At 50.1% G+C, this 18,280-nt stretch overlaps 1 long non-coding RNA gene across 1 annotated transcript in view; it reads left to right on the forward strand.

The window, feature by feature from the left end:
• LOC121010725 (uncharacterized) overlaps window positions 1-18,280 on the forward strand; it is a 109,575-nt gene that overhangs the window by 90,652 nt on the left and 643 nt on the right. The gene's annotated exons all lie outside the window — the stretch shown is intronic.

Below are 18,280 nucleotides of genomic sequence, written 5' to 3' on the forward strand. Positions count from 1 at the left end.
CAGAGCCTGACGCGGGGCTCGAACTCCTGGACTGTGAGATCGTGACCTGGCTGAAGTCGGACGCTTAACCGACTACGCCACCCAGGCGCCCCCAGAAAATAATTTATGATCCAAAGATGGTCAAGGGAACAGTCCCACTTTTATTTTCTCTGAAATGCCTTTTTGCTTCACGCTGCCCGCTATGAGTCGCTGGCATGCTCCACATATCAGTGGCTCAGGACCATGGCGAGGGACAGTCCACTGCCACGTCACCATCCCGCAGCCACCAGCACGGACCTGTGTCTGAAGTCCCTGAGAGCCTGACCCAAGCTGGTTCCCCCCTAATTCTGCAGAATGTTTGCCTCCCCACCTCTCAGCCCACCTGGAAGATCCCACACTTTTCTTGTGAAAAGACCAACCAAAAGTTCTCAGGGTTTCGAGAGCTTGTGTTACCCCCTCCTCTACCAAGCGCATTTTACACTGGATTGAATTTCTCCTCTTTATGCAGGAATTCAGCCCTGTGCACACGAATATCACCAGAGTCATAAATATTAAGAACGGATTTTTTCTTTCATTTTTCTCCTTCTGCCCCAGCGGTGGTACGGGGCGGCAGAACCAGGCAGGTCTGTAATTCTGCATGGGCCGTATGGGTTCTGTGGGCTCCCTGGGGGCGGGGTGCGCCGGGCCGGGTGGTGCTGGCGTTACCAAGACAGGAGCAATGCTTTTGTGCGTGTTTGGAGGCTGGGGGAAGGTTCATGGCCAGGTCACTGCGCCAGCATTCTTTCCTCGGCCACGGCAGCCACGGTGGGCCCCAACGGGAGAAGCCCAGGCAGGGGGGCCACGGGTCTCGGGAAGCCGAGCTACAGCTGCTGTGTTTGGTTTCCCTTTGGTCCCAGGGATTTAGATAAAAGGGCTGCTTTTATTGATTGGGGAGAATGGGGGAGGGAGGAGGCTGTAGAAGCCAGCCTTTGGCTTTTTGTTTTTCTAAGCAAACATTTATTGAGCATTTACTGTGTGCCAGGCATCATGCTAAATGCTTTTCATGCGTTATCGGTTTGAATCCATGTGACACCCTGCCGCTGGAGTCTCCTTTTGACTGAGGCGGAGACTGTAGCTCAGAAAGGTTAAGTAATCTGCCCAAGGTCACACAGCTTATAAATGGGGCCGAATGTGGGCCCAGGAGCCTTCTGTCAAGCACTATTACTGTGGTCCCCTCGCTGCTCTCCCCACCCCCACCATTGCCACCAGAGCGGTCTTTCTGGGACTCAGCCCTGCTCTGCAGTCATACTGGCTTCCCTTCTCCCCTGTGCAAATTCACACTGTGATTTGAGCTCCCCTTCTTCCCCCCGGAGTCCCACTGAGCCGGGGCCTCTCCACCCTGTGCTCCTGTCCCTTACACCTTGCAGTCCTTCACAGTACCTGAGCCCAGGCTTCCTGCCAGGCTCTCAGAATCCCCCCCTGTAGGGATCCACTCCCTCCCTGCCAATCACATCTCCTGTCTCAGTGCCTTTGGGACCCTGGCGTGCATGGTCTTGGTAAGATGGGGTTCTAGAGGTTAGGAGGTATATGTTTCTTTCTGCCCGACTGCCTGCATGGGGACCGGCACATGGTGGGTATTCTGCTAATGCTTGTGATACTAACTTGTATGGGAAAACTTAATTTTGGCCTCTCTCTCCTTAGCACCCAAGGTGTTTGATGGTCTTAGGACTCTTTCAGGCTCCTGCCCCAAGTGGAATGGCCCCCATCCTTAAGGCCTCAGTGGCCATTCCCCGCATAGGAATAAAGGTACAGGAAGAAATTGACCAGTTTTGGAGATGAAGGCACTGCCTCTGGGTGCACAGGTGGGTTGAGGCGGGTAGAGAAAGATGACGACCCAAGGGCCCAATATCTGGAAGGTAGATTGGGGACCAGTCCACAGCTGAGGGTCTGGCTGGCTCTGGACAGACATGGGAGATGCTGGGGTTAGACATGGGGCTGGCCAGGGGTAGACCTGAGATGCACACAGGGGCGCAGTGACAGGGCAGGTGAGGGGACTCTGAAAGCGCAGGTGTTACCTGGCTAACAGGAAACCAGAGGGGCAGGGATTATCCAATTTAAGATCACAGAGACAGAAATGAGCCATTTGCTCATTTGCTGAAATGAGTTAGGACCCTGGCTGGGTATTTGCGTTGCAAAAAAAAAAAACAACTCACCAAGGTATTACTGGGGGATCAGTGTTACCCACTCTAGTTAATGAGCTGATAATGCTTCCATGGGAACCTTTTCACAGAGCCCTCAGGGGAAGTCTCCCGGGCCTCAGTTTCCTCCTCGGTGGTATGAAGGCCTGGCACAGCAGCCCTCCTGCCATGCAGGTGGTGGTGCCCAGGAGAGACTGTCCCAGCCTGTGCTGCAGACAGTGATGAAGGGACTGCTCTAGTAGGTAGCATTCCTGAGCACTCGCTCTGCAGGAGGGGATAGAACGTGGCTCTGCTGCTTCTGGCCTTTCCCGTGTAACAGTTCATTAAGGTTCCATCGATTCTGAGTCGTCATGAGAGTTTCTAGGTTGGGGGGCAAGTCTCTTGCCATGCCTAGCCTAACATGTAGGGTATCGACCGGTTCGTTTTGATCCTGACACCCCTTAAAGCTGGGCGGGGGTGGGGGGTTGAAATTCTCATTTGTGAAATGGAGCTGATACGGCTCCGACAGGGCAGGTCACTGTCCCAAGGTCACACAGGTGAGTGGCGGAGGTAGGGGTGAGTCAGGTTTGGCTTACTTGAGGACTCTTACCCGGGGTGAGTCTGCGGCCTTGATCTGGCCAGCTCAGCCGTCCGTCCTCGCTCCCGGGCTCTTCCAAAGCACACGGATCACAGGGTGTCCCGACCACGTTTCTCTGCATCCTCCCCTTGGTGAGGCCCGGTGGATTGTGGCCGGCACAGCCCTTCTCTTCCTGAGCTGGTGGGCCATGTGTGCCCGGTGGCCTTGCCCTCTGTTCGACACACTCGCTCTGGAAGGCTCTTGGTGGAGGCAGCTTGGGGCAGCGTTGCTTTGTTTATAGTTAGTTCCCAAGCTTGGTGGTTCAGATGAAAACAAAAGAGAATGACAGTTTGGGTGACCACACTGGCTTGCAGGTGTCTGTTGCTGCTCACAGAGCACTTCCGCACCCATGGTTATGTTGAAGAGGCCCAGAGGCTGACTTCGTTGCCGAAGGACATTGGAAGGTCGTCTGGAACAATGACCAGGGCATGTGGCTTGCTGACTGCTGCTATGTGAGTGCCGAGGGGCAGGGCCAGACTGTGGGTGAGGGCTCGTGGCCTCTGATTCTGCTGCTTTTCTGGTGTGTGAGCCGGAGGGTGTCGCTTAGTCTCCATGCCCCCACTTGTGAAACAGGGATGATCAGGAGGAGGAAGAGGAGATTGGTGATGACAATAGGTGCTCCCCATGTGGGGTGTGTGAGTCCTAGCAGGGACCTGATCATGGAAGGCAGCCCCTAAGCAGTAGAACTGTTGTGGGTTGCTGTGATGGCCCTGGGAGAGGTGAGTCTTCCCAGCCCCCTCCTCCTGTAGGCTGGAAGGAGGCCGACTGGCCTGCTGACCCCGCAGGACAGGTTCCTCTGCAGTGTGGGCCCTGCGCCTGCCCAGAGCCCCTTCTGCACAGGAGACACATGGAGATCCTGTTAAAGCCCTGGCGTCCATCGTTCAATCAATCAGGCTAATCTGCCTGGCCCTCGATAAGGGCAGGGATCAGGTTTCAGGGAGATTTTCCCGGGATTACTTCTAGTAGCCGCTCAGTCTAGACGGGCCTCTCAGTTACAGGCGCACAGACAAAGGCGAGGACCGGGAGTGCCCGGCCGCGAGGCTGCCAGGAGCCCTGCCTTGAGCTTCTCCCTCCCTCCCAGCCCCTGCTGTCTTCCGGGGGGGGGGGGCCGGGGCTGGGGAGAAACGGGCTCACACCCCAGGGCCCTGGTTGGTGGAAGTGAGGGTCCTGAGCCCCTGCAGTGTGCCCAGCAGGGCCCCACGGCGCCATTGCGATATGAGGATATGAGCGGCTGCTGTCTCTGATGTACTCCCTCTGTGCCAGGTGCCGTGAAGGACACAGCTCCCCTTGATCCCCTTCAGTGACCTTATGGTGTTGTCACTCTTGTGCCCATTTTAAAGATGAGGCCAGTTGTGCACGGGAAGGTGTGGTCTCCGCTAGACAGTGGTGGAACTAGGGTGTGAATGGAGGCCTGTCGCCGAGGTTACTCTGGGAACTTGGGGCAGGGATTAGTTATCGGGAGAAGGCTGTCCAGTGCTGTGGGGAGACGCAGTGAGGTCTACCTGCATGCCCCCCTTCTGGGTTCTCAACCTGGTTTTGCTGTGTGCTCTGGGACCTGGGCAAGTTACTTTTGGATACCCATTTGCTCATCTGTAAAATGGGCCTGATCTCTACTGTGCCAGACAGGGACATTGTGTGGGTCGGCCAAGAGAACTGTGTGAAATGGTTTTGGAAATTGTGGAGTGCTGCATTACTGCCAGTCACCGGCTCCTAGTTTGTTGTCTGGCCATGAATGAATGGATGGATGGATGAATGATTCTGAAGAACCTGCCTTGTAAGGTAGAATCAGTGAATCTTGTCTACTCCCTGTCTCTACTTCCACCACTCCCACTGATCCCTGGAAATGTGGGGAGCAGCCCTGGAGGCCAGGTGCTCCTAGTGGAAATGTGGGGAGAAGCTCAAGGCCACAGGGGACAGGGAGCTGCAGGTAGGACCTCTCTCTCCAGTTTTCCTGGAAGATGAGTGGGAGGCATGTTCGGCCTTCACCCTTCTGGGGTCACACCTGTGTCTCCCTCTCAGATACTGCCGTGTCCAGGGGGAATGTGCCTGATCTTCTTGGGCTTTTGGAATAGCCCAGAGAGGGAACTTAAGGAAATGTCCTTTGGGGGCTAGACTGTCAACTTTGGTCATGTATGTATGTGTATGATCAAGGTGGAAGGAGACAGACAGACAGGAGGCGTATATGGCTCTTCATCTGAGGACTCCTCTCCCTTGAGTTTGCAAGGTTCTATATTACTTTCTGGTTCACGTCTTGCCCCCATGCCCTCCAACAAAGTTAAACACTTAAGAGAACAAAGCATCACTGGTGTAATGGATTAGCTTTTCCCAGAGCAGCAAAAACAAAAGTCAAAACAATAAAAAACAATTATAGCAAAGTTTACAAGTTCGATGAGACCCTCAGGCATTGTTCTTCTATATAAATAACTTCTAACTCCAGCGTTTTTTGTTTTAAAGGCGTCAAATCAGAAACTGACCTTGTATGTGAATGTTGGAGGGCAGAGGTTACACAGAGATAGCCTTGGGTGAGCTGACATGCACACCCCTTCCCCAAGAATGTATAGCTATCCGACCTATACACTGTGTTCTTCAGATCGGAGTATATAATGATCAAGGGAGCGTAGTGAGGAGGGAAGAGGAGGTCTGTGTGCAAGGGATACTGGAGAGAAGCATGCCGAGCCCATGGAATTTTGAGTCTCAGTGACCTGAGTTTGAAGCCTGGATTCACCATGTTACCAGCTGCGTGACTCAGGAAAGTCACTTAACCTCTCTGAACCTCTGCTTTCTCATCTGCAAAATGAGGAGAATGATAGGACTTAGGTCAGGTTGTTGTTGTGAAGATGGGTCCAAGATGGACAGGCAGGACAGGGCTGTGTGAGAAGAAGAAGGCTTTGCCCTTGGGAGGATGAGCGTGGGGAACTGTTGGCACAGCCATGAATCAATAGACCGGGCCTTCGTTGTGGGTTCTGGGGGTGTTTAACTTGCCCTTTGTAATCGGCCTTGGGTGCCTCGACTCATTTCCATTTTCACAAATGCATCAAAAATGCCACTGGGCTCAGAACAAATGCCAATTTAACTCTGTAATGGAGTCTTAAATTTCCACCGAGCCATGCATGGCTGCTCCCAGCAAGATGAGCACAATTACAATGAAATCAGCATGTGTTCATGGACGTTGACTGTGTTATTAGCATCTCTGGATTTGATGAACCTTGATCTTTTCCATGGTCCACGAGCAAATGATATCAGTGAAAAAGAGGTGGGAAAGGTACCCTTGGGAGCAAACCAGAGACATGCACTGCAGAAAAGGAAAAATGGTGGCATTTCTGCCACCTTCTCTCTGCAGAGTCTTGAATGAATCACTTGGCAGCTGTGGACCTCAGTTCCCTTAATCTGTCAGACGTGATCGTTCCTGTTTGGTCTACCCAGTAGGCTTTTTGGGTGACCACGTGAAAAGACGTACCAAAAAGATGTTTAAAAACAGAATTTTGGGGCGCCTGGGTGGCGCAGTCGGTTAGGCGTCCGACTTCAGCCAGGTCACGATCTCGCGGTCCGGGAGTTCGAGCCCCGCGTCAGGCTCTGGGCTGATGGCTCAGAGCCTGGAGCCTGTTTCTGATTCTGTGTCTCCCTCTCTCTCTGCCCCTCCCCCGTTCATGCTCTGTCTCTCTCTGTCCCAAAAATAAATAAAGGTTGAAAAAAAAAATTAAAAAACAGAATTTTGTACAGATATGTAGAGTTGTTTTGGGTGGATGAGCATGGTTCATGGGTAACCACTGGCAACAGACGACTTGTCGGATTTTGTAGTTACGTTTTCACTTGCTGAGATCTATGAGCAACTTGGAAACTAGGCCAACCAGGCAAGGGTTTACATTTCTAGGAACCCACATTTTGTGTGTTTTTTGCAATTACATATTCTTCCATTTCTAGAAACCCACACTTTGTGTTTTGTTTGTTTGTTTTTTGATTAATTACATATTCTTCCAATAGAGCAGCTTGGAGGCTGAGCATTGCCTATGTGCCTTACCCGTGTTATCTTATTTAGTCCTCCTCACAAACATAGGACACGTGTCCTATTATTTTTTCTGATTATTATTTATTGTGGTGCTGATACTGAGGCTCAGACAAGTGAGACAACATGCCCCAAATCATACAGTTAATAAGAATTGGTGTTGGGGCACCTGGGTGGCTCAGTCAGTTGAGTGTCTGACTTTGGCTCATGTCATGATCTCATGGCTCTTGAGTTGGAGCCCCACGTCAGACTCTGTGTTGACAGCTCAGAGCCTGGAGTCTGCTTTGGATTATGTGTCCCTCTCTTTCTCTGTCCTTCCCTCGCTCATGCTCTCTGTCTCTCTCAAGAATAAATAAAACACTTAAAAAAATTTTTTAAAAGAAGTGGGGTAGTGTGTGAGGCCCTGAAATCCATTGTCCTCTAGTCTTGCCAATAAGCCCATTACAAATATTTAATCTTTCCTCTGTTTCCTTTTTCCCTCCTTTCTCTCTTCTTCAGTAAGGCAGTCAAAAACTCATTGGGTTTTGTTATGGTGGAGTGAGAAAAGAAACTTGGCAAATCCTCTCCACCCCAAAACAGTGATAAAACTAGACAAAAGTGTCCAAAGCAACCATCTAAGGGTTCTAGAAACTCACCAAAATCATACATTTCCGATAAGAATGTAAAATGATACAGCCACCTTGAAAACCTATGTGGTAGTTTCTTAAAAAGTTAAACATAAACTTATCATCCAATCCAATATCCAATTTTAGGTATCTCCCCGTACAGACCTTCTTTGAATTACAGCAAGTTTATATCCTGATAATCGCATCATAAGTTGGCAATAATGTAAGTGGCAAATGCATTGAATACACCTAACCTACTAACAACCTAGCTTAGCCAAGCAGACCATACATGTGCTCAGAACACTCACATTAGCTTACAATTGAGCAAAATTGTGTAACACAAAGTGTTGAACATGTCATGTCATGTATTGAATATACAGTACTGAAAGTGAAAAACAGAAGGTTTGTATGGGGGCAGGGTGTCTGTAAATTATTGGTGGCTTATCTTCAAGGTTGCATGGCTGGCTGGGAGCTGTGGCTCCCTACCCCTGCCCAGCAGTGAGAGAGAGTATCGTAACTGCCTATCGCTAGCTCAGAAAAAGAGTAAAGTACAAAATTTGAAGTGTGGTTTCTAGCGACTGTGTATGGCTTTTGTTCCATCATGAAGTCAAAAAATGATAACTTGAACCATTTTCACTCGGGGACCCTCTGTCTTGGTTTTCTCTTATTGTCGTAACAAATCACCACAAGCTGGGTCACTGAAAATGACACAAATGTATTATCTTACTGCTTTGGAGGCTAGAGGTCCAACAGGGTCTCACGGGGCTAAAATCAGGGAGTCAGCAGGGCTACCTTCCTTCCTGGAGGCTCTCAAGGATCCCTTGGTTCATGGCCTCCTTCCTCCATCTTTAAAGCTAGCAGCAGTGGGCAGAGTCCTTCTTACAGAGCATTACTCTGACTTCCTCTTCTCCTTTGAAAGGACCCTTGTGTGTATGCTGGGCCCACCTAGGGAGTCCATGGTAATCTTGCTTTCTTAACACCAGCTGATTAGCAACCTTAATTCCCCTTTGCTGTGTAACATAACATAGTTACAGGCTCTGGGGATTAGGTCATAGACTTCACATAAAAGAACCCAGGATAATCTTGGTTTCTGAAAGTTAGTTGGTTAGTAAGTTGGGCATCTTTGGGAGCCATTATTGTGCTTTCCATACTACCCACAGTAAAAGAAAGTATGTATCCACACAAAGACCTGTACATGAGTATTCATAGCAGCACTGTATGTAGTAACCCCAAACTGGTAACATTCCCGTTGTCTGTCAACTGGTTAATGGATGAACAAAATATGGCATGTCTATAAAGTGGAATATGATGTAACAATAAAAAGGAAGTGCTGATGCATGTTACATCATGCATGATGAACTTCAAAAACCTGATGCTAAGTGAAGTAAACCAGGTGTAAAAGATACATTTTTATCTTTACAGGGAAATTCCAGAGGAAGGAAATCTGTGGAGACGTAAGCAGTTCATTGGGTGCCTGGAGCTGAGGAATGGGGTCAGTCTGAAATGGACACTGGCAAGTTTGTTGGAACGATGGAAGTGTTGTAGAACCAAATGGTAGTGATGGTTATACAGTTGTGTAAGTTGACTAGAAAATCTTTGAGTTGTATACTTAAGCTGGGTTAATTTTATGGTAATTTATAATTCACTAAAGCTACTTGAAAAAGGAAAGCATTTGTGCCGGCCCAATAGGCAACGTGACCTAGCGGAGGTTGAAGACCACAGGAGGAAGGTGGCTGAGTGTGGTGACAGCTTAGTGGATTTGAGAAGTTGGTCGAGCAGATAAGTAAATACACTGAGGGTTAAGGAGGCTGGTTTTCCAGGTGTTAGAGGAGGGAGTTGATGAAGAGGAAAGAGGGAAGTGAGAATGAACATAGTTATGTTAGACTGGTATTGGAGGTATCTGTGTAAACTCGTGGTTTTCAGTATAGATAAATGTAGAAAGTAGCATATAGGTAAATATTGCATATACATATGTATATGTATCTGCATTTGCAAATGTTGGTGAGCTCTTTCCACTGGAAGGCCTAGCAACCAGGACAAATGGCACACCTGGTTGCTCAGGTAATGGTTTCTAATAGCATTTTCCACTAAAGGAGACTAGGAATCCTTGGAGAAATGGCCGATTCTAGGGCTGGGACAGGAAAAGTACACTGTGCTGGAAATCTTTTCTGCCAGAAAGCAAGGAGATGATTAACAAATGAAGTGGGCATGTTGAGAGGACACGGAAGCCATCTTGAAGGGGCTCCCATTGGCACAATCTGGGACATTTGAGCATCAAAATATCTAATGATGGTAATGGTTTAACACCCACAAAACTGAGCCCATGAGCCCACACTGGTGTAAATGAGTAAGTGTGGAATAAGAGAAAGCTCCACTTCACTGTAGAACGCCAACCGATCCATGTGGAAGGAGTCATGGGGTTAGATAAATCTCCATTCAGGGGTGCCTGGGTGGCTCAGTCGGTCGAGCATCCTATGATTCTTGATTTCAGGTCACATCATGATCCCAGGGTCGTAGGATTGAGCCCCGTCAGGCTCTCTGCTGAGAGTGGAGCCTGCTTGGGAATCTCTCTTTCCCTCACTCTCTCCCTCTGCCCCTCCCCCTTGCTCGCGTGTTCTCTCACTCTATCAAAAAAAAATAATTTGGGAAAAAATAATTATTTAAACTTGTTTCACATTTTTAAAAAAGTTTTAAATTTTTAAAATTTTAATTCTTTTAATGTTTATTTTTGAGAGAGAGAGAGACACAGCACGAGCAGGGGGGGAGCTGAGAGAGAGGGAGACACAGAATCCTAAACAGTCTGCAGGCTCTGAGCTGTCAGCACAGAGCCCGTCGCGGGGGCTCGAACTCATGAATCGCGAGATGGTGACCTGAGTCAAAGTTGGACGCTTAACTGACTGAGCCACCCAGGAGCCCCTACACAATTTTTAAAGTACACTTGCATGTGATGATGTGCCAGGCCTCATTCTTCTCTGTAATTTGGAACTTACTCAGGTGTGAAGCACTGTTCACTCCTGAATGGTCACAGGCTACTGTTTCTTCAAGTTTCTTTTCATCTGGACAGTTCTGCACTCTTTCTCTCTGTGTCCTTGCTGGCGGTTAGCAGCTGTCCCTGTCTGCTGTTGCCATTGTGCCACCTACAGGTGCGCCTGCCTGTCATATGCTGTCTGCCCTGGCTGGAATGCCACAGGAACAAGCTCATTGGGGGCCGCGTCCCTGGCTTGGAGGGACTTGCTGTGCGAGGAAGGGGCCTGGGCTTTCTTGCGTGGATGTTGTGACCGCTCTTTCTGCCCAGATTCCTTGCAGTCTATTCTTTAGCTCCGAAAGTGTTCTAAAGAGGGGAGATTGCCTGAAGATTGGGTATTGGTCGTGACCACCTTTGGTTTGGGGAGATGTCTGGTTTCTTTTCTTGTAGGAGGGTTGCTTGACAGACCAACGTGAGAATGAGGGGTCACCCTGCTGCCCAGAGGTTGCCAGATGTCAGTAGATTAGCCAGTGCCACCTGCACAGTACGGTAACCATCGACAGCCTCTTGTGAGGGTGACTTCTGGGGTGCCATCCAGGGAAATACCAGCCGATGATTGTGTATTATGAGCTGAGTAATGGCCTGCCACACCTCCACCCTCAGATCATTTTGCCATTTCTTCCCTTGCCAGCCCACATTTTCCGTGAGCCTCTGCATTTCTGTGTTGGCCGGACCCCTCAGCCCCAAAGCTGTGTCTGTCCTTCCTCCTTGGGGCCTGTGCGGGGAGTTGTTGTGAGGGCAGATCTCTAAGACGAACTGTCATCTTTGGAGACCAAACTGCCAGTGGCACCTTTGAGCTTGGGGATCTGGGCAGGACTGATGGCCCTGGGCTCTGGGAAGCCGTCCCAGGAAGTTTGGTTTACCCCACGCAAATAGACGGTCATCATCCTGGAGCTGGCAATTTGGTTTCTGGACTCATTTTTATATGCTGTTTATGTTGGCCACTGTCCTTGGAACAACCTTGGTCAGCTGAGGGTTGAGGGACATCGTGCCTTGTCCACTTGGAGAGGGTCGTTCAAAAAGGTATGGGTTGTCTGGCCAGGAACTTTTCTGATAGGGTCGGCATACCCCTGCCTGGCACAGCTTGGTTTTCATTTGGCCTGAGTGCCCTCTTGGGAATGGTAATAGGGGTATGCCATGCCAGGAGAGGCCCCAGCAGCCAGCTTGCATCATGTGGAAGGCACTTTTTTCCCAAGGCACAACCATCATGAGCCGAGGAGGGTCTGCCTATGTGGCCTATGCACGAGAGCCTTTAAAATGTATTTGGTTGTATTGTATTTTTAATATCTTATTAAGTTCCTTTTAAAGTGTTTTGGAGCCCCAGCTGCTTATGCCAAAAGCCAGACCCACCATTCTTTTGAGGTCTACCCCTCCCTCCCTCTCCTTCTCTTCTTCCCCCGCCCTCTGTCTTTGTCTCTCTTTCTATCCCCTCAGTTATAGGTGTTTCGATGTAATCAGGTTTCCATGAGAGGAAAGCCTGATTTTGCCCTTCACCTCCCAGGAATGACCTTCATCCATTTGGGTTTTAGCAAAGGCTGTGTCTGGCCTCATCTGTGATTTGATCTCTCTTCTGAGCATGTCTTAAAGGCCATGGCCTTCAATGGGTTTTTGACCAAATCTGCATCTTCGTGGCCACATCCTCAATTTGGTGAGGAGACCGCTCCGTGTCACAACTCTGGAAACCCAGGGACATCAGGACCCCTCACTTCTGCTTGTGAACTGGTTGGTCTTTGTCTGAGTTCACTTCTTTCTTGTAGTACCCTTTGAAGTACAGGCAGTCTTATCAGCTCACACAAGGGATCATCTTTCCTGATGCTTCTCTGCCAGGAGCCACAAATAGATGAGGTGTCTATATTCAGTTTTCCACATCTCGTGGGCAGCATTTTTTCTGCCATGTAACCCACGTGCCATGTTTCTATCCCTCTTTAGGTTCCCTTACCACTAGCTATCCAGTGCCAAAGCCACTGTGCCAAAGTTTGGGTTGGCATAGCACTCCACCTGTAGGTGCCGATTTCTGTTTTACTTTGTGCAGCACAAATACCTCCCAATAGGTCCAGTGGCTTATGACAAAAATATGTTTTATTACTCAGGGTTCTGTATGTCTTCTGTTTTGCTCCACGCTGTGAGTCAGGTTCAGGTCGTTGTACTTTTTGGGCCCCAGGTTGAATGGTACCTGCTGTCTAAGGCACGCTCTTCTCATCGTGAGCCCCAGCTTATAATTCTTTTTTTTATTAAAAATATATTTTTTGGCTTAGTCAGTTAGGCGTCCAACTTCGGCTCAAGTCATGATCTCACGGTCCGTGAGTTCGAGCCCTGCATCGGGCTCTGTGCTGACAGATCAGAGCCTGGAGTGTGCTTTAGATTCTGTGTCTCCCTCTCTCTCTGCCTCTCCCCCCCCCCCCCCCCCCCCAAATAATTAAATGTTAAAAAAAATTTAATGTTTATTTTTGAGAGACCAAAAGAGACAGAGCACAAATGGGGGAGGAGCAGAGAGACACACACACAGAATCCAAAGTAGGTTCTAGGCTCTGAGCTGTCAGCACAGAGCCCGATGTGGGGCTTGAACCCACGAACTGTGAGATCATGACCTGAGCTGAAGTTAGACCCTTAACCCACTAAGCCATCCAGGTACCCCTATAATTCTTAAAGTGTTTCTTTCATGTCCCCGCCCCTGTCCCATTCTCTGCCACTTTGAGTTGTTTCTTTACATCTTTTCCAGTTAATTCTCGCATCAGCTGTATTTATTCATTGGGCTTCTGGTTTCATTTTTCATTTCTAGGAGTTCTAGGTGATCCTTTCTTAATCAGGTACACCGGATCAATTTTAAAATGTTCCTCTCCCATTGTGTTTAAGCTTATAGGCCTTATTTCATATCTGTACCCTGGCCCTTGGGGGTCAGTTTTGCTGCCCTTCCTGCTGATTCTTGCTCACAGTGGTTTCTTTCCTTGGGTGTTTGGTAATTTTTCATGGTGAGCCCACATTTAACCGGTTATAATCTGCAAGATTCTGGAGAGCCTGGGTTGAGCGTGCGTTCTTTTGGAGAGAGAATGGTTCTTTCGGAGAGAAGAACCATTTTGTGAATGGTTCTTCTTGGTGTCCAGTGATGCCACCTACCTGAAGACACTTGAAATCTGCCTATCTACTTGGTGTTTCTTTGACTGAGGAAATGCAAATTCACCCAGGTGAAAGCAGGCTTGGGCCACGAACTCCACAGGACACTCCCTGAGTATTTCTCCCTCCGAGCCAAAGCTGGAGATGGCCAGGTCTCCCGGTTGTCTCCTTTCCCAGTGAGTGGATTGCCTGAGGTATAACTTTGAGAGTCCTAGGTCCAGGCAGAGGTCCTAGTTTAAGCCTCCTTATTTTGTAGGTCAGAGGTTTTTTTTCTGCTTCTGGGATTGGCTGATGACCTTACAGCAGCCCTGGTTTCTGTACTTACATGGCTTGGGCATCTTAATTCAGCTAGAGCTCTTAGCATTGTAGATTTCCCACACCTGTTTGTTCGTTCCCTCCTTCCTTCCCTCCCTCACTCCCTTCCTTCCTTCCTTCCTTCCCCTTCGCACTTATATTTATGCTGTGTCTTACCCAGCATTTCTGGATGATTATGTTGGGAGGGTGACCCAGCACATTGGCAGGAGCTGGAGGCCTCCCTCTATAGTACACTTATCTCAGTCCTCCCTGGGCACACACAAGGTCCTGTTTCTTAAGAGGCCTCAGGGGCTCGGCGCAGAGGCACCCAGGGGAAGGAAAAGACCCAATTTCTCTGTATGGGCTTCTTGTCCGAGAGAGGATAGGGCATACAGACACAAGAAGGTTGAAGAGGAAGGGACCCCCATGCACTTATTGAGCACCTATCAGGCATGTGCAAGATCCTGTGTCTGTACCACGCCTGTCTACTCCTATCATCTTACTCTATCTTCACAACAACTTTTGAAAGACTCAGAAATGTCAAGCAGTGTACCCAGGGCCTCACATCAAGCCGGTGGGCTGAGCTGAGAAGCCAAATCTACCCCTTCTCCTAGTCCAGTGCTTCTTCAGAAGACGAGGTGCAGGCTGGCCTGCCTGCCCGGAGCAGGTGCGTGGGAGGCTGCATGACCTTTCATGGACGACTCCGCTTGCCTGAGTCTCTGAGCTTGTGTGTGCAACATGGCGGTGGGCACCAGTGAGTAGGGGCTTTGGGCAGATTTCCCCCCCTCCCCTTTTCATGATGGTTGTAGAAGTTCCAAAGGAACAGAGAAGTAAACGTCTTGAATGGGGTGCCGGGATACTGTACTGAATGTGAGGGCAGGGGGCTTTGGTGTGGTTGGGGCTAGAGGGGCCACATCTGGAGCCACTGGTGAGCGGGGCATGGACGCTTTGGGAAGAGAGACAGGTGTGTGTGTGTGGATGGGGGCTTGGCCAGGAGACCATGTTTCAGACTCTGTATGAGTCTAGCTGCCGTGCTGTTGGGTCGTTGCGAAACACTTAGCGGCCGTGACTCCCCGGGCCCCGGACCCTTGGGTATTTGTTTTTTTAATGACGATTCATTCCCAAGGATGGCAACAGCTTTAGCCCACAAGTCTGAACTTAGATCTTGTCTCCCAACCCAGCGGTGTTTGCTTATGCCTTTTCCGTTGAGAAAGTCCCATTCCGTGTCTTCTCCCTGGCACTGCTCCCACCCCCGGGCAGTCATGACATGTCAGGCTCCAGCATATGGTCATGGCAGAACAGAAAGAGACTGCTCTTCAGGGTGCACGGGGCCCCTGGGCTGCGTCCCCACCGCTGTCCCAGTCAGCAGGGGCAGGAGGCTGTCGCGCACAGGAGTGCTCGGGGACAGCTCAGCTGCCCCAAGCAACGCCTGGAGCTGGCCGTAGGTTCACAAAGGCTTCCTGGCCCAGCAACCTGCAAGCTGGAACCTCTGGGTGGGGTTCTGTGATGGGAAAGGAAACCCCAGGGCCGGGTGGGGAACAGAGTAGTTAAGAAAGTGGACGCTGGAGTCAGACAGAGCTGGATTCGGGTCCTGGCTCTGTCAGTTGGTTTGTGACCTTGGGCAAGTTCTTTAACTTCTCAGAGCCTCAGTTTCCCTGACTCTGAGAACAGGAGTAACAACTGTACGTGGCCCTGTGTGGCTGCCGAGGGCCTTCCACACAGGACCCGACACGTGGTAAGCAAGCAGTAAATGCCACCTGTTGTTGTCATCGCCGTCCATGTTGAAGGGACCCTGGAGGCCATGGTGCCCGATTGCGTTGGCTCTGGTCTGAGCAACAAGAGGAAAGCCCAGACGAAAAATCCCAGTAACTTAGAACTTGGGTGTAGAAATTGAGTGGTCGGTGTTGGTGCGATTGTGGCCCTTTAACTGTAGGAGGAGGCTGTCTAAAGGCCCAGAGGGGTGACCCGGTGGTCATAGGGGATGGTCACTCCCCACAGCATTCTCCAGAAGCCTGGCAAGTAAAACTGCTGCTCCCCACTCAGATCACCTGGCTAGAGGCCAAGGAGGCTGCAGTGATGCACCCGTGCCTCAACCTGACTTGGGCTTCCAAGGGCCTTTCTTTTTTTAGAAAAAAAATTTAATGTTTATTTATTTTTGAGAGGAAGGGTACAGGAGAGGGGCTGAGAGAGAGGGAGACACGGAATCGGAAGCAGGCTCCAGGTTCTGAGCGGTCAGCACAGAGCCCAAGGCCGGGCTTGAACTCTCGAACCACGAGATCATGACCTGAGCTGAAGAGACGGTCACTCAACTGACTGAGCCACCCAGGGGCCCCTGCAAGGGCCTTTCTTAACCTGAAGTGGCCTGGGTTCCTGGGGATGGGAATCCGGAGAGAAAGCAGACATGCGAGGACCCCAGAAAGAATTAGGAGAAAGCCACCAAGCCTGTTGTTTGGGAAAGGATAGCTGGTCATTCTCTAGCCTGCAGGGTGCTTGCGACTGCGGTTGTATCGGGCCCTGCAGGCTCAGTCATCTGCAAAAGTAGGCGTTCAGCCTGGGTATCTGGGCTCTGGAGCCCGCTCTGGAGCTGGCTGTTCTCAGCTGTAGTGTACCTGTGTGCCTGGGGGCTGTCCAGAGCCTGCTCCCTGGGCCCTCCGTGGCCCTGCACTGCCCACGTTTCACAGTCTGCTAAGATTTTGCAGGATGGGGGCGCCTGGGTGGCTCACTTGGTTAAGTGTCCAGCTTTCACTCAGGTCATGATCTCCTGGTCGTGATCTCTTGCAGTTCGTGAGTTCAAGCCCTGCGTCAGGCTCTGTGCTGACAGCTCAGAGCCTGGATCCTGCTTTGGATTCTGTGTCTCCCTCTCTCTCTGCCCCTCTCCTGCGTGTGCGTGTGCTCTCTCTCTCTCAAAAATACATAAACGTTAAAAAAAAAAAAAGGCATTCGCAGGATAGAAAATGGACTCAAAAATCAAGTGGCAGGAGTCTTGCATTTGAAGCTTCTCGGGTGGTACTCTGAAAGGTCTGTGTGGGGTGCAGCCTGGTGGGGAATGGCTGAGGGCATCATGGACCCTGGGGCCCACCCAGCCATGGGAAAGGGACTTTGTGTCTCCTGGACCAGAAGTTACTCTCACAGTCACATTCGTCAGGTGACACTAGGAGCCAAAGAGCTTTGTAGGGAAAGCTGTACGTCACTGAATGGATTTCCTTCCCTTGGTGACAGAGATTCTGTTAATCCTTTCCTGATAATGACAGCTTACCTTTCTGTTTTTGTTGATACGAGGAGCATTTATGTCCTGAGGGTCTATGAAGACCCTCTCGTCGGTAGAGTCCTGCCCCACAAAGATATCCACATCCTAATCCTCAGACCCTGTGAACGTGTGTGTTCCCTTGCATGGCACAGGTGACCTGCCAGGTGTGATTAAGTTAAGGGTTTGGGGATGGGGAGCTTACCCTGGATTTTCCTGTTAGGCCCAGTGTTTTCACAAGAGCCCTTGTCAGTGAGTGAGGGAGGTGGAGTGTCAGAGTCAGAAAAGGAGAAGAGATTATGGAAGCACAGGTCAGAGAGTGGCAGAGAGAAGTTAGAAGATGCTTCTGGAATGGCTTTATAGAGGGAGGAGAGGCACAAGCCCAAGGATGCAGGCAGCCTTGGGAAGCTGCAAAAAGGCAAGGAAAAAAATTCTCCCCTTGAGCCTCAAGAAGGAACACAGCTTGGTGATGCCTTGATTTTTTGTGTAGTGAGACACAGGTGGGACTTGTGACCCCCAGAACCGTAAGATAACTTGTGTTGTTTCAAGTTACTAAGTTCACGGTAATTTGTTACAGCAGCAGTGGGAAACTAATACAGACACTAAGACCTGAGGTTCGGTGCAGGAGACGGTGAGTGCAGTGCGTGTCCTAGACCCACCCCAGAGATGTGTCTCCTGCCTCACCCGCCTGGGCTCCAGAGCAGGGCTCCAGACCGCCCCTTTTCAGCAGATCTTCATGGGTGGGTGTGTCCTTAGCCCGTGTGTCCTCATGAGCATGCGTTTCCTTCAGGGTTAAGTCTAACAGCACATTAGGAGCAAAGAGAAGGGAGGGTAATCACGCGTGACATGGAACCACCGTTCCTTGCACCTTCTTTCCTATGGAGTCAGGACTGTGGACTTTTTGACAACACTTTGTCTCCCTTTGGTTGCTTTCTTCCATAATTTTTGGCTCTGGGTCTGTGCTCCAGAGTTCAGAAGCTCCCAGGAAGGTGAGCGCCAGCCAAGAGATGGGTTTCAAGTACAGTCAGGGAACCACAGGGAGCCCACTCCATGTTCATGGCTGTAGAGAAAGCCAACATGGCCATGGGATCTGTGAGCTTTTTTCAGAAATACCTTTGGCTTTGGTGTATCCGAGAGCAAGCGCTAAACCACTCTCTTCACCATGGTTTGCAGAAGTGAGCCTACAACGGGCAGCGGGCTTTGTTGAGAGGAACTGTTGGGTTGTG

The sequence above is a fragment of the Herpailurus yagouaroundi genome, unplaced genomic scaffold (genome assembly GCF_014898765.1).
Source record: "Herpailurus yagouaroundi ecotype Mexico unplaced genomic scaffold, PumYag 192, whole genome shotgun sequence".
Taxonomy (NCBI): domain Eukaryota; kingdom Metazoa; phylum Chordata; class Mammalia; order Carnivora; family Felidae; genus Herpailurus; species Herpailurus yagouaroundi.